The 16304-nt window shown below is 33.9% G+C and overlaps 1 protein-coding gene across 1 annotated transcript in view; it reads right to left on the bottom strand.

Annotated features, from left to right (window-relative positions):
• Positions 1-16304, bottom strand: part of LOC132696556 (pseudouridylate synthase RPUSD2-like) — a 378541-nt gene that overhangs the window by 331480 nt on the left and 30757 nt on the right. The gene's annotated exons all lie outside the window — the stretch shown is intronic.

The raw sequence follows: 16304 nt of genomic DNA, 5'->3' as shown, positions 1-16304 counted from the left end.
TTTAGACCAATGGAAAGCGGAAACATCTTATCGATAGTTTGATATTAACTTTCTTAATATACTAAATCAAACAACATATTTACTTATGTAGTAAATAAAAAATGTTGCATAGGATCCCGATTTCATACAAGATTCAAATATATTTAATACAGATTTTGAACATAACATAAATGTAAACATTAGAAATTTTGAAATTAGGATCAGACGTACAAATATACAGGGTGATTTTACTTACAAAATTTCTCACTTGCCACAAATGCTTTTGGTTATTTTTCAAGATGGCTGTCATACCGGACAACTCATATAATACCAAGCTTCAGTTGTAATCTTATAATAAAAAAGCCTTAATACAATGTTGCTCGTTGCAGTGATTTTCTGCCTTCCTAAGGGTGTTCAATAGACCCGGGGGGCAACTTTTTAAATGTGACACATGAGAGCTTGTTTGAAATTACGAACCTATGCGTTGCGTTCCTAGTAAACTTTTAATAAAAAAAGTCACTTTAGTTAGAGTGATGATTTCATATATTTGAAACTGTTTATTACAAACAAAGAACGAAAAGAAAACTCTAAATTTTCTGATTACTTGTTGCACAACGTAATTGTAACTCTTCAAAATATGTTAATATTCCGCTCGTGCAATCAAATTGTGAGAAAAGCAAAAGGAAAACATAGTCATTTGAATAACATTTGCCTTTCTTAAATGTTTTAGTAGGGAAGAACTACAAAGTAAGCGAACAAAGTAAACTACGTTGTAGTGATTCTGTTTTTGAAGACGATGGAATTAAATGGAAAACGGTCAAGTTTAATTACATCGAAATAATTACAACGCGCTTATAAAAGACTATGTCGATTTCTCATTAAAGCAAACGGGTACGTCCGACAATGAACGTCGTTGTTTGTTTGTCTCTTTTTTTACCTTTGGAAGAGGAATTTCGAACTCCTTCAGTGTCAATTTGTTAAGTGAATTTATTTATTTCTTATATTCTGCATGTTAATTGACAATTAAGTAAAATTCGTTAAAATTAGAGTTACAAAGTAGTTAGTAACTGAAATGAAAAATTTTTTAAAAATTTTATATCAGCACCGGTGTGGGAACAGATACACGTTTGGGTCTACAACAAATCAAGAACATGGTTACTACAAAATAGACTAAAATGTATAATGAGTCAATTTTGATATGATACAGGAAGGATTAAAAGCGAACAATTCTTTTGTCGATTGTTACTTGGGCTCTGCAATTATAATTTACACATTCGCATTACACTGACCTGTAATATAAGTGTAACTAAAAATTTTTCAAAGAAACTTCCACAAGCTACTGTAAGACTTTTTACAAAACTTCTGGATTCCTCCTGCGTCGGTTTTTGCTGAGTCGAAATTGCAGACGTTTCGCCAATCATCCCGTTGGCTTCTTCAGAGCTTGACTGAAACTGGCTCGTATTTTACTCTGTACCTGCTTATATATTGTTTGAGGGGGGAGCTGATTCCCAAATTGGTCTGAGTCGCGGTTAAGATTGTTTATAAAAAAATAAATAAATCTTAACGCGCGGTCTCTACCTGTCACTCATTAGCGCCCTCCTCGAACAATATATAAGCAGGTACAGAGTAAAATACGAGCCAGTTTTAGTCAAACTCTGAAGAAGCCAACAGGATGATTGGCGAAACGTCAGCAAATTCGACTCAGTAAAAACCGACACAGGAGGAATCCAGAAGTTTTGTAAAAAGTATGTGACTACAAATGCTATCACGTTTATAATTTTTATTATAATTTTAATTTTTTTTTTTAATTTGAGCAAAATTTCCTAATTTTTTCCATACATTCAGTTTCATTAAATTGGAGTACAATTTCCTCTTTTGCCTTATTCTTTCTTCTAAAATAAGCATTTCAAAATCAGAGTTGTCAGTTTTGGATATAACGGAATATTCATATCTACCAGAGAAATAAATTTCTGATATTCTCGAGAGTTGCGCTTTGATTTTGAAGATAATAAGAAAATATTTGTAATAATATAATCCCAATACGTGGAGAAGTCTACAGTTTTTCTTTATTTATGGTTAGCTTTGGTTTGTTTTGGTCAGTATTGCCTTACTAAAAGATATTTCATATAACAGACCTTTCGACATTTAAATAACTAGTAGGTGCGAACCCTATCGACGAGTCCAAGGACAGACGATTATACAGTAGTTACAAGACGAGCTTTAAGGAACAAGACATGACAAGTCATTTGAACTGTGTTACAACAAAGATAATTAAAAAATACTATAAATTATTGAAGTCAACTTAAGGACTATATTACGCAGTTAAAAGAAAATAATATAATTATGATCAGGTATTTATAAAAAAAAAGTGTGAATATAGTAATATCTTCAACTAGGTTATATAAAAATCTTCAGGTTATTGTATTAATTAGTACGGATTTTACGGCCTTTTGACGATTTTACAAATGTGGAAGAATTTGAAAAACGCGCATACTATATTTTAAGGGGTTGACACGTTGCCAAATAAAAGAGACTCTTCGCCATCACATTCAATATTTAAAAGATGGGTTTTTGAATTTAAAAAGGTCACACTACTGGTGACGATGAGGATGTGGATGTCTAGTGGAAGTAAGGGTACCCGAAATAGTCGGAAAAATCGACAAAATTGTGTTGGAAGACCGCAAATAGGCGCGTTGAAAATGTCATATTATCATTTGTTAACGTCTGAGCTAAGGATGGAAAGGAAAACTGTTTTAAGTGAAAGTGTCGCACTCTATTAAGGCAATCCTGATGAATTTATAGGTCAATTTATAAATATGAATGAGACATAGTGAAAAAAAAAACAGTGAAAACAGTGGACGGCATAAACCAGCTTCGAATACGGCCGAAGGCAATTTTATCAGCTTAGATGGTTGTAGTGAGCGTTTTTTGAATGCAAGAGGAATTATTTTTATTGAATATCTTAAAAAATGTAAAACCTTTAATGGCGAGTCCTATGTACATTTACTGGATCGATGAATGAAATAAAAAGAAAACGAGGACATTTCTAATCGTTGCGAATTAAAGCTGGAATTGCTTCCTGGTCCACTTTATTCGCTGGATGTAGCAACCAGCGACTACGCTCTACTCCCTAACCTCAAAAATTGCTCGGTGGACAAGGATTTGAGAGCAGCGAGGAAGTTATTACGACTGTGAATGGATATTTCATATATAACTAAATTAGAGCACCGCATGGGGAGTGTCTGGAAAAATAAAGCAAAAAAATAGAAAACGTTGTTTTCATTGCCAGACCCGCCTTCTCACTACCAATATGTGATCACTACTTAATTCCGAATAAACTTAAAAACTGGTTCCAGATAATTCACAAACTTGCGTAATCTCCCCGGAAATAGCACACGTTCGCACTTCATCGACCACGGTCTCCTCCGGAAAGTGGAAAAGTCTGACCTTCGACGCTAAAGTTTTATTATATCGGACCGTAGGAAACTTTTATATTTGCAAGTTTGTGTTTGAAAATACACAAACTCTCCGAGGAAAAGTTTGGCGGCAACAGCTTCTCGAACAAAATTATATTTTTTGCGTTCATTCATATACGGCATGCAAAATGAGAAATTGCGAAATTTCGATAAAAATTTTTTATTGCCTATGATATTGATCAAATAGAAATGACGTGTATCGTTGCGTTGATTACCATTTACGAAATGAAGGAATTCCGTAGAAGATTTCAAACTAATTAGAGAAAAATTCCAAGTAATTCTAGAAGAACCCAAGGGAATTATTGCGGTGTACACTGGTCCTCCAGCCAGTGTGAAATTGTAAAATAAAAATTATTTTAATAAAATCCACCACTATTCGTTTTTCACTAATTCGAAAAGAAATTGTCAATAGAGTGCAGCAAATTTCGCGATTTATCGTATCCGAGCGCGCAAAACAATAAGCAAAAAAGCGCCACTGTTCGGTTCTAGAAAACCCTAGAAAACTAGACTTGAAAAATGTGCTTCACCGGTTTTTTGATTATGTGGTGGATGCGCAGTAAAAAAAAAGACAAAAATTGTCAAGAGTAAGTTTGATTAGCACTTATTTAAATGATATGAAAAAATCTGATCGTCAGCATATCAGAATAAGTTTACAAAGTATATTATATCCAAAAATAAATGGCACGGCAAGAATGATGAAAATTTTCAATAGTGTAAAGACAAAGACAAACAGCTGTTGTAAATCGAATCTACAGTGGCGGCAATATAAAATACGACCACCACAATGACTTCCCAACTTGTAAAAAACAAAGATGAGCCTAAGAAGAAAAAAACAAATATTTAGTACGTCCAAAACAAAATACGCCCCTTAAAACGTCGCGAACATCACAACTTATTGCACCTTGATATTTACAAAAATTGTTACCGGATTGAAAAAATATATATAAAACTTTAAAAAATATATTGTGCTTTCTCAGTGTCCATTCAATATCTTATCTCAGATGGGACGACATTTGAAACCACTGGATAGATTATAAATGGAAAGTAATAGTAATATTACGCCACAAGTGCGGTAAATGGCATTTGACTCCCGAGTTTATTTGCCACGAGCGGAGCGCAGCGGAGCGAATGTTTAATAAACGAGTGACTTAAAAAGTTTACCGATCGTCTTGCATAATATTCCGATCGGTTTTGCTATTGCTGTCTCTTTTTAACTGTGTACATTAGACAGAGAGAAATGTATGTATTGAATATGTCATACAACGGAATAAATACAATTTTAATTTTTACAATTGAGAAAAAGACTAATTTTAAGAAAAATCATCCAAGGATAGAGCTTTTAAGAGGATTAAATTTTTAAGATCTTATAACCAAGAAAAATCAGATCCTAACCTTCATTTTTTTTGTACTGAAAAATGTATATTTGAAATGGTACAATTGGTCTGTACAACAAGCAAGAACCTTTACAATTTAATAATAATAATAATAATAATAATAATAATCAACTTTATTTCACATTGTGTCATAAATACATTACCTAAAAATAATATACCAAACACAAAGGAAATCGGCGTCAAAATAGGAAAAAGCGCCAGATATTGTTACAAATTTCAATTACATCGTATTTACAATTATTTAAATTTTACAGAAAAACTCTTCTATGGAATAAGGTTCTAACTCTATCAATAACTTTTTTATTGTGTATTTAAATATTTTTAGATTTGCAGTTGTTTTTATCTCATTTGATAATTTATTATACAATCTCAGGCATGTAATAAGGACTCCTTTCAGTTAAGGTTAAACGGTGAATAGGGTAATTTACATTTAGGGTTCTGGTATTATATCTATGAAATATCTGTAGTTCGAAGTCCTTTCGATTTTGAAAAAAGAATATCAATGCTTCATCAATATATAAAGCATATACAGTAAAAAATACCTTCAGTCTTGAACACCCCTCTACAGCTCTCTCTAAATTGCATTTTTTTGAACGCGCGAAGAGCCCTCTTTTGAACCACGAAAATTTTCTGTAGTTGACCACTACCCCGCCAAAAGGTAATTCCATACCTCATGCGCGACTGAAAGTTTGCAAAGTACATAATTTTTAAAGTTTCCTTATTCATATAATTTGCAACGACTCGAATTCCATAACAAATTGAATTTAATTTATTTGGCAGACAATCAATATGTTCAGACCAATCAAGAAATTCGTCAATTTGTAAACCTAAGAATTTAGTGCTATTTACAATACTAATATTTTCTTTACCTATCCGTGTTCAATTCGACATAATTTAGTTCTAAACATAATTAAATTCGTTTTCTCTTTGTTTACTATCGATTTATTTCCTAGAAACCAGTCATAATAGTGACAAATAAAAAAAACAACAATAGGCGAAGTATGATCCCCCCCCAAGGGGTTCCTTTAAACTCGACTTTTTTTATAGAAAAAAATATATGCCTACTACAAATAACCTACTAAAAATGCAATAAATAAGTTGCACGGGTGTTTCAGAAGTGTCATATTGAAAATGGTGCCGAAATTAAAAATTGACCTTTTCTGAAATTGGTGCGTATAAATAAGAAACTAAAAATAAATTATCGAATATTATAGTAGGTACCACAACGAATTTGTTAAAATGCCCTTCGCTAACTCCCGAGAATCACCGAACTGTTTATCGACTCACTAATAAGTCAAAATAGAAACTTCATCATTCTTTTTTCTAATTACGAAACCCCCAAAAATGGCGGAAGGTTTAGTCGCGAATTCTTTATTTTTGAGACGCGCGGCATCAAAAGGATTGTTTAAGTTAAGAGTGGCGCAATCTAAATAGAGATAAAACGATATTAAAAGCCGCGGGAGCGTTCGTACGAATTACCACAATTTTCAGCGGCACCCGGTGGAGCAGGAATGTGGTCGATTTAAGCGGCTTTGTTATTTCGCGGTGGCGCCAATTATTTCGAGCCGCCGTTTTCAAAACATTTTGGAAATGTATTTTCATTTCATGTGGAAAACCATACTTAGGCGGGGTAAATAACGCATGGTATAAAACTATTTAAAATACGTTTAGTTTCAATGAAAATATTGACGGAATAAACATGCCATTTACGAATTTCTGGATTCCTGCTGACGTTTCGCCAATCATACTGGTGGCTTCTTCTGAAACTGGCTCAACATTTTATTCTGCACCTGCTTATATATGGTTACCAGGACAACTACAAAGTATTACAAGACTTAAAAATCCAAGCCAAGCTGTATAGAATTAGCTATGACCTAAATCATTGAAGAGGAAAATTTTTAATACACCCAAATCTCTTCAGAACTCCAAACAAAAATTTTGCCTAATGGTTTTATCGAACCCGCTAAACAATTTTTACAAAATCCAAATTATTTTAGTAACCCAAATTTTAATCACGTTGAATCGATATTATATAGAAGGTGTCGAAGGCTTCCTTCTGAAAGGGTTAAATAAATATATTCCTGCTGACTGGTCGTTTGTTCATAAATTCAAAAATAAAAAACCTCAAATAATGTTGAAAGTTTAGTAAATGGATTCTACGTCGAAAGAAACCAGAATATCGTTTGGATCGAACGTAATGGTTTTAAATTTTCCAATAGATTGAAAGGAATTAAGTAACAAACTATCAGTTTTACCTGTAAATAGAAGCTAGACACATCACTAGAGAATATGTTGAAGAACCAATGATGCTGACAATAGGTCCAATGCGTAATTCTAGTTTGTGAATCTTAGAGATAAGAAATTTTAGAGGTATGAAGGGCGACAGACTTTTTCATAGATTCTGATAGACAAGAAGCCTTAACAACAAGATTTAAGGTTGCATGGAATAGATTATGTAGGATCCGATCCGATATCTTGATTTTTTTCCCGATAAGTCAGTTGTGTTAATGAGCACCGTAGGATTTTGTTTATCTGCCTTTGGAATTAAGAGTAATGCCTAGAATATTAGATTTAAGAGGCATAAAGATTTTTTAACAATTTTTGGCGGTTTCAAAGCAGATTCCATTAGCTGTTTGAGGTGGCAGTTTGTTTAGGATAAACTCAACATTTGAAATGGGATAATGCGTGGGGCAAGGACGAAGATGGAGACTTGTCCTTGTCAAAAAATTGGTGCAATGATGCGTTTACCACAGTATTTGGTAGATGAGAAGAGCTCGATGGTTTGTTGATTGTTGTGATTTAGGGCAAAAAATAAACGAAAATTTTAAAATTTGTCATGACCCTTATTTGAAAGGGAACCGAACTCGGATGAGGACAAGATATAGAGACAGTATATACGGGCTTGGTTGGAGCCTAGTATGCCAGAACTGTAGCATAAATTAGCAAAATCCAATTAGCAGTTTATTTCAAAAGAAAAAAAATATTTTTGGAGTTATTTGAGGTTTCAGCAATAACAACACAGGTGTACAGGACAACAGTCGCCATGTTAACCGAATGAGACCATGGGAATATCAATTTAGCATCAGAAGGATCATTAACAAAACTCAAATCGCTTTAGATGTTCGGAAGATATTAAATAATAGAAATAATAAAAAATAATAATACAAAATGACAACCAGGCAGACATCAATATATTTTTCCCATAATAATACTTCTGGATATCACACACTGTATAAAGACAACAACGTATTGCCATAAAAATTCATGTTTTCTACCCTGTGAAAATTTCAGTTTACAAGGTCGTATAATCTAATAGTGCCACGTAAAATGTTTGTATAAATAAAGCCGAACGAACACATCTGGATAAAAAAAAGCGTGGTTGTCGATGGCCCGGCAGGCTTTAAACTTGCCCTAATTTCCATTTTAACACTGACAAATATTTTTGCACGCCCGTTAAACCAAATCCGACGAAAACCTGTGGAGTTAGTCCCAGAAAATAAACGGAAACGAATGGTAGGATTGGACCTAATCTGCGTTCGTATGTACACAGAAACGGTGAGGTGCGACGTTTCGGACAAAATGAAACGGAAACACGAAGACACAGTATTAGTATCGAGCTATAACTATAGTATTTCTAATTCATGAAAGTTTCCGCAGCAGTCATTGGTTAAAAGGTTGGTTTTTGACGCAGTGGCTTTAGTTTGCTCTCGACATTTCTTCAATATAGTGATGGACTTATTTGCCAAGCTGCGCAACTTGCCAGAACTGTAGAACTTAATTGAGTCTAGGTATGACAAACCGATACAGTGTTGAGTAATGGATATACCTAGTGTATAAATACGGGACTCAAATACAATTCAGAAAATAATGTTACCTTGTTGGCTTTATATAGCTTTCAAAATAGCCGTTTATCTTCTTCATATTAGGTTAGGTGGTGTGCTGAATCTTGTCCTCCTACTACTTATTGTTTTTTTTTATTTCTTTTTTTTCTATTAATTTTTGTGTATTGCTCAAACTGTATGAGTCATTTTCTTCAAGGTGAGGTAGACAAACCCAATTAAACTTCTTTGTTACTATCTTCGCAAAAAACAGCCAATTCTTCCTTACATTGTCATTGAAAAAAAAAATATGCTTCAAGCTTTAAGTAACAACCCGCTTAAATAAAAAAGTTAATTTCTGTTGGTTACCTTTCTTTAATTCTTAGATGATGGTTTAATTCTACATGAATGCTTCAAAATAAATGGCCATCGTCACTCTTACAGCATCAGGCGCTTGATCTATGGACCCCCTTGATTAACACTACTACGCCTAGAACTAACAGCTACTCCTTGCGGTACAGTTGTTCACCTGTCCTGTTTACAGAGCCGAAAAAGTATCTCCATTACATAATACACCTCATAACAACCTCATAAAGCAAATTAGTCCGAAGGCAACCCCACACTTGCCACTTCGGTCTTTCCTTATATCACTGACCACATATCAAAAATTCTTAACAAATATAACGTAAAAAACGGGTCAACCACTTGTGAAACATCTTAGATTGTTCTTTACTTACACCTCTGATTTCTCCAGGCACCTAAATAAATATTAGCCTCATCAGTATGCTGATGATATACAAATATACTTATCATTCTCTCAAAGATGTAGCTTTTCTTGAAGTGATTTCTAGAATCTCCAAAGCCTATGTTCTGATATTAAATGATTCCAAGACCTAGGTTGTTCTTTTTGTCAACAAAAAAGAGGAAACTATCCAGTTTATTGATCTGAAACTTTCCTTGAATGGTGCTCCGCTTATCGACAAATGTAAAAACTTCGGACTTTTTCTTGATAGCAAGCTGTTTTACATGTATAAACTCTATTTATCTGATGAGACTAGACATTATACTCTTATACTCTCTCTATTGGGATATGCGGCCGGATCTCAGACGGAAAGACCAATACAGCTTACAAAAATTTCAAAATGCCTGCCTGAGGTACAGCTATGGTATGGGTAAATTTAATCATATAACGCCAGTACTCGAGAATTGGCAATGGTTAAATACCTCTGAAAGTTGTTTTGGGCATCTGTTAGATGATAAAGTGCTCAGGGGTAGTGATATACATAACAGTATAGTGTTCTATGTTCCCAAGCATAGTACGGCTGGATACTAGTGGATATTATTAGTTGTTCATCTGCTTCTACATTTAAAAACAAATTAAAAGAACTGGTGAGATTAAAAAGAGGTTGAACGGTTTAACTTTTTTTCTTATTGTTTTTCTTTTAGTCTTTTTTGAATACTGTCCTTGCTTTTTTCCAGTGTCTATATTTTCTCTTTCTTAAATTTTATTTAAAATTGTGAAAATTGTGAATTTAAGTTAGCAAATGGCTGATATTTATAATTGTTAGTTTTGGTTAGTTTTATTATATTATATCGCTGTGTAGGTGGAGTAGATGTTCAACTCTATTGTGGTAGTTGTATTTCAATAAAGGCTGATATGGAAATCGTTCATTCGAGACAATATTCATGTCCTCTTCGCACTATATAAAGTTTCAATCGAATATTCGTAGATAAACAGATACACTAAAGAAGCCAATAGGATGATTGGCGAACCTTCAGATTTATCAACAACCGATGCAGGAGGAATCTCAAAGATTTGCAAATAGTCACCCTGTTTCCCCATCTTCCTCTATCAAATTAACATGAGCTAACGCATGGACAAAAATTTTCTGAAGCAAATTTCTTTCTGAATCTTACTTTATCTGACATGATTGATGACCACTTGCGTGGTCGTCACTAAGAGAAATTAACTACTTTTGGAATCCACATCCATATGACTCGAAATGAAAAGTAATGATTAATAGAGAAAACACACTTAAATAATTAGTGTAATAATACAACTAACTGCCATCAATCAAATTTAATACACTTTCCTATAAGTCACAATTGAACTTCTTTCCTTCAAAATCGATAATATAAGAAACATACTGAGTTTGAGTCATTATCACTTTCGATCAACCTTAATAAAAAACAAGCAGGTACATTTGGACACACGCTATCAATAGACTGCGGCTTTAGCGAAGCCATTTTCAGAAAACTTTGGCAACATCTGCCTGGAATATATCTGCGAATGTTTGCCCGTTCTGGTATATATCGCAGACAACAGCTAATTCCACACTTCGAAGTTTCATATATTAGACAGAAACTTTTTCCGCCGGATAACGTAGGTAAACGATAAATTCTCACCATTTTTACGAAACATTTTAGCGGTAGACAAAGGAAACCGGGAGATTTGGGAAATAAAAGAAACTAATTACAAAACTTATATATAATACAAAATAACTTTTTGGTTACACAAATTAAGCGAATGAGCGTAATAAATATCTCTCTTTATAACTTGCAATTATTGTATTTTTTTTTCTCAAAGTAGAGCTCGAAAGGCAAACAAGGTTTGCTGGAAAAATTTTCTAATGGTTTTAACAAAAAAAAAAACAAATAGCTTTTGATGCGAACGGAATACGAGACGAAATCGTTACACCAAATTTTTTTGGAAATTAATTTCAGCCAGTTGTCCGCGTATTACTCATTAATCATGTTTTAAATACAGCCTTAGCTGATGGAAGGAAATTATGTTTCCAACTATATGGGTGTCCACGTTTTTCACGATAATAGTTCGTGAACGATTAAATGATTGGTTTGAAAACAAATTAGGCCTTTCATTTATGAAGATATTCGCTGTCAGATGAATTAAATAAATTCAACAAACTAATTACAAAAATAAGTTTGAATATATTAAGGCGTTTTACGACTTTTCATATGAGCTCGTATTATTAACGATAAGCGATAATACGCTACATTGGAATCAGAATAAATGAAAATATTTAGTGTTGAAGGACACTAGGTAATTTTTTGAAATAAAATAACGTTATCCTTCAAGAGAGAATAGTATATTCTAAATTGACGTCGAATTTTGTAGCAAGAGTTGAGAATAATCCTTACTTGCTGAATGGTGAGTGAAATAAATTTTTGGATCAACCGCTATTATTTTTGATCCGCGCGCACAAACAATGTACCAACACTTTATTTTGCCTTTTTAATTCTAGGATTAAAACTAAATCGCAAAAGAAGGCACAAATTACATTACATTCATAGAAAGAACGAGGCTTTTAGGTTGGTTGTAGCGGTATCAAGGAATTCTAGAGGAATTCCAATGACTTGTAAACGACTAAAAGAATTTTATTTTATCCCAATCGGTTGTCCTACGTCGAGACGATAGAACGACAATTAATAAATAAAAATGATAGTAACCGACTCTAGTGACACTACTTCATGGGTTTCGATGCCGCTGGACATTTGAGCCTTATTCAGGCGGTCGCATTCGTACCTCTAATATTTTGGAAAATGCATTTAAAGAACCCGCATTGCAGAGGTTTTGGAGGATATGTGTTAGCTTATGAGCACTGATATTATATCCAAACGGGATCGGACAAGCTCTCAATGTTTCCGGGTTTTTCTATGGTAAATGGATTATAAAAAATAAAGTTACTTTTTTAATTGCGAACTTAATATATATTTTTTGAATTGAATAAATCAATTAATCAAAGCGTCTCTAGAAAATTCAGGTTCACATTCCTTTTGTGCAGAAAGTGTCATTTTATCACGTTTCCCACGGATCCGAGCCACTTCGGGTATTTCCGGGATATAACCGTACGGGCTTGGAAGCAATCGGATGTTTTCGGAAATATTACCGCACGGCTACAATTTTCACGTTTGTTTTACAAAAATGTATCCCAACACTAACGGTCGTACAAAAAGTATAGTATACAACACGTTTGGTAAACTTGTTAAGTCATGCATTTATTTAACACTCGCTCCGCTCTGGCCAAGTAAGCTCGTGACTCAAATGCGGTTTACCACACTTGTTAAATAATTTGACACATACTATTGAGCAACTATTTCTGGATTATCAAGGATATTTTCGTGCTTTAAGTTGTAATTAAGTGTTCATATTTACCTTCGATAGCCTCAATATGAAATAGTTATTCGCCAAAAAAGGCTAGATATGCAACTTCGTTCTACCACAAGAGAAGATTTTTTCCCTAAAAGAAGCAATTCATATATTTTTTTAAAATGGCAAATGTTTACAACCTTTAGCCATAGTATATGAAATCCAAATTGCGTTTAGAATTAACGGTAAGATCCAAATATGACGAAATATATAGATCGTTCCATAAGAAAAAATAATGTTAGGTTATACGTTTGATGTAACTGTGCAACTTTCTAATTTAAATTTTTGTTCTATTATAAACAGTTTGTACGATATCAACCACCGACGCACTATAGAGACACCCTGTATATCTCGACAACCAATGCCCGGGGAAAGAGAGATTTTTTTTACTCGAACCTAATTTTGGAACCACACCATTCGTTAACAGAATATTCAGAGAAAGTTTAGAATAAAGAGCAAAACCAATAAATCGGCCGACCAAATTTAAATCGCAAAGTGAAATTCCTAAACGACTTGTTAAACGTTATTACAACAAATTATATATAGTACGCCACGTAACAATTTAACGAGCCTAATAAAATAAATAGATGTCGTTGCTGCGTTTGAAATTTTCCAATTCTGCAATTCCATTAATTAATACTTATCGATTTCGGAATAATGACACGATACACATTTCGCAATATTGCACTAATAGCTGGACAATTTAAACAATTTCGGTTCGCTTGCAAATATTGCCAAATTTAATAACGGATTGAACGATGTCGAATAAAACTTTTTAATTAATTTTTATTCACATTTGGGGCAAGTGTTGTATAGCTATTTATATGCACTTTGGGACACAAACAGGATAAATATAAGATAAAAGAAAGAAAAATATATAAACACATTAAAAAAAAAACATAAAAATAAAAGTACTTCAAACTTCAAAACCACCAAACCGACTAGAGATAAATTAATAAAAAACTCGAAAAATATGGACGCAGAGGTTAGTTAAACCTTCTAAAAGACTAGCTGAAAAATAGAGACCAATTAGTGAATACTGGTGCTGTTAAAAGCAAAACAAGAACAAATGCGGTGTTCCACAAGGAACGGCATTGGGTCCAATACTATTTATAATCTATATAAGCGATCTCTTAGGTACTGATAGTGCAGGAACTATATTCAGTTCTGCGGATGACACCGCCATATTTTACACAGCAGAAAATTGGGATCAACTCAAGTGCATTGTACAGCGAGATGTTAGCAATATTAGCAAGTGGTTTAAATATAATAAACTGACTTTAAACAACACTAATACAAAATTTCTTGCTCTTGCATCTTACTCTATTACTCTACCCCACTTTGAAACCATTAAACTGGGAGAAAATAATGAAATTCTAAAGACTGATTCTGCAAAATATTTGGGCATAATTATTAAATTTGGAATAAGTAGATTCTATAAAAGTTACCTTTATTTCTGGCAAGGATTCTAAAAATATCAAAATATATAGGGTGTTAAATTAAAAATTTTAAAACGAATGTCGGTCCAGCACTTAAAATTTAATTTAAACCATAAAACCATTGAATTACAAACATTTTTTTTCTAAAATCAGTAGTTCCTGAGAAAACGTACAGCCCCCTAATAAAGTGACCACCCTGTACAATATATCAATTACAAAAGTATCCATATCATATTCGAAAAAGGTCGGTAAAATCGGGGCCTTATCTCCTAAGGTGACTATAATGAAATTAAAATAAATTAGAAACGTTTCCATTCCACTTGTTCCGCCTTCACAAAAACTTCCCAAACTTTCTGTCGTCATAATTTTTTAATAACTAAAGTTGACAAAACTCGGAGCAACGCTAAAGGGGCCAGCCTTTTCATTAAGCCAGGTGAATTAAAATATAGTCAAACTAATTAAATCGCAAAAGATCGTTTGAAAGTTGGCGATTTGGCAAACTCTGATTCCTCAAATATTGAAATAGTCGAGAGAGCGTTTTAGAGGAGAACTCCGCTCCGAGCGTCATGATATATTCATATCTGCAAATCGCTTCTGGTACTCGATTTACAAACAGCTTTATAATGGGGTGGCTTCGCCGATAATTTTCAATGATATCGGATCCGTCAATACGTTAAATTCGGGCCATCAATAAAATAAAATAACTTTTCGAGAATTCATATAATTTTCATACTCCAAAAAGTAAAACATTTACTATCTGGTACAGGATAACGAACAGTTACTGATGTCAACAGCACTTTGTTTTTTATTACAAAACCTATTGGTGGCACAGTTAAGTATATAAATAATAATAATAATAATAATTATAATGAAAATAATAATAAAAATAATAACAATAATCAAGTCATGAAGAAAGAATTCGTAAAATGGGTAAAACAAGTTCTGAACACTAAACTTAACAGTAAAAACATGTGTAAGGCAATCAACTCCTATGCGGGCTCAGTGGTTGGCTACTCGTTTGGAATAGTGCAATGGAGCAAAACGGACATAGAAAAAGGTGCGAACACAACTAACCACCATCCTAGTAGTGCAGCCGCGAGAACCCACGTCACTAGGGTGGTAGAGGATTTGTAGATATCGGCAAACAGTTACACCAACAAGTTGCAAATCTTCGAAGCTACTTCTACAAGAAATCTAGGGATTCAGAACTTCATAGAGCTATAATATGCCAAGTAGATGACTCCACTCCAATACGACTAAAAGACGAACAGATCCGGATTCACCATAAAACGGACAACGAAAAGATACAAAACTGAAGAGGAAAACCCCTGTACAGGAGACACCAAAACCATATTACGCAAGGAACATTTCGACAAAGCAGCGTGGCTAATCTCTGGACAGATGTTTCTAGAAACAAAAGGTTTCGTACAAACAATTCAAGACCAGGTAATACCAACTCGCAACTATTTGAAATATATAGCTAAAGACCCGGCTGTTAGAGATGCAGATTTGGATGTAGAACATCAGAAAGCAATCAGCACTTTAGAGGTGGCTGCCACGATGCTGTAGCCAAAATCTTACACCAAGAGATTTAAGGCCAATTAAAGTATTTGACAAAAGAAGGGTTAGCACCTAAAATTATTAAAGAAAGCCTAGATTGTTTGTAGGGCCAAAATTCTCCTTCGTATTCTGTAGAGAAAGAATGAACAAAACGTTTTCGAATAGGGCAGCAGTCCCTTGAAGATGAATCAAGAACTGGTCGACCAGTGGACGTTATAACGGAAGATATTGTTGCGATGGTGGAAGAGGTGGTATTGAGTGATCGACGTTTAAAGGTCAAGGAAATCTCAGAAATTACTAAGCTTCCTGATACAAGTTTCGTCGAATCCTGCATGATCATTTAGGTATGCATAAGGTTAGTGCAAGATGGGTTCCTAAAAACCTTTCGGCTATTCACAAAACAACGCCGTGTCGAGTGTGCGCGGTCTTTTTTGGAACTCTGTGAGTCGGAACCGAAGCCTGTGACGGGG

This window comes from Cylas formicarius, unplaced genomic scaffold (assembly GCF_029955315.1).
Source record: "Cylas formicarius isolate icCylForm1 unplaced genomic scaffold, icCylForm1.1 PGA_scaffold_1__22_contigs__length_36826433, whole genome shotgun sequence".
In the NCBI taxonomy this organism is placed as follows: domain Eukaryota; kingdom Metazoa; phylum Arthropoda; class Insecta; order Coleoptera; family Brentidae; genus Cylas; species Cylas formicarius.
This window is presented reverse-complemented; position numbering and strand designations above follow the sequence as displayed.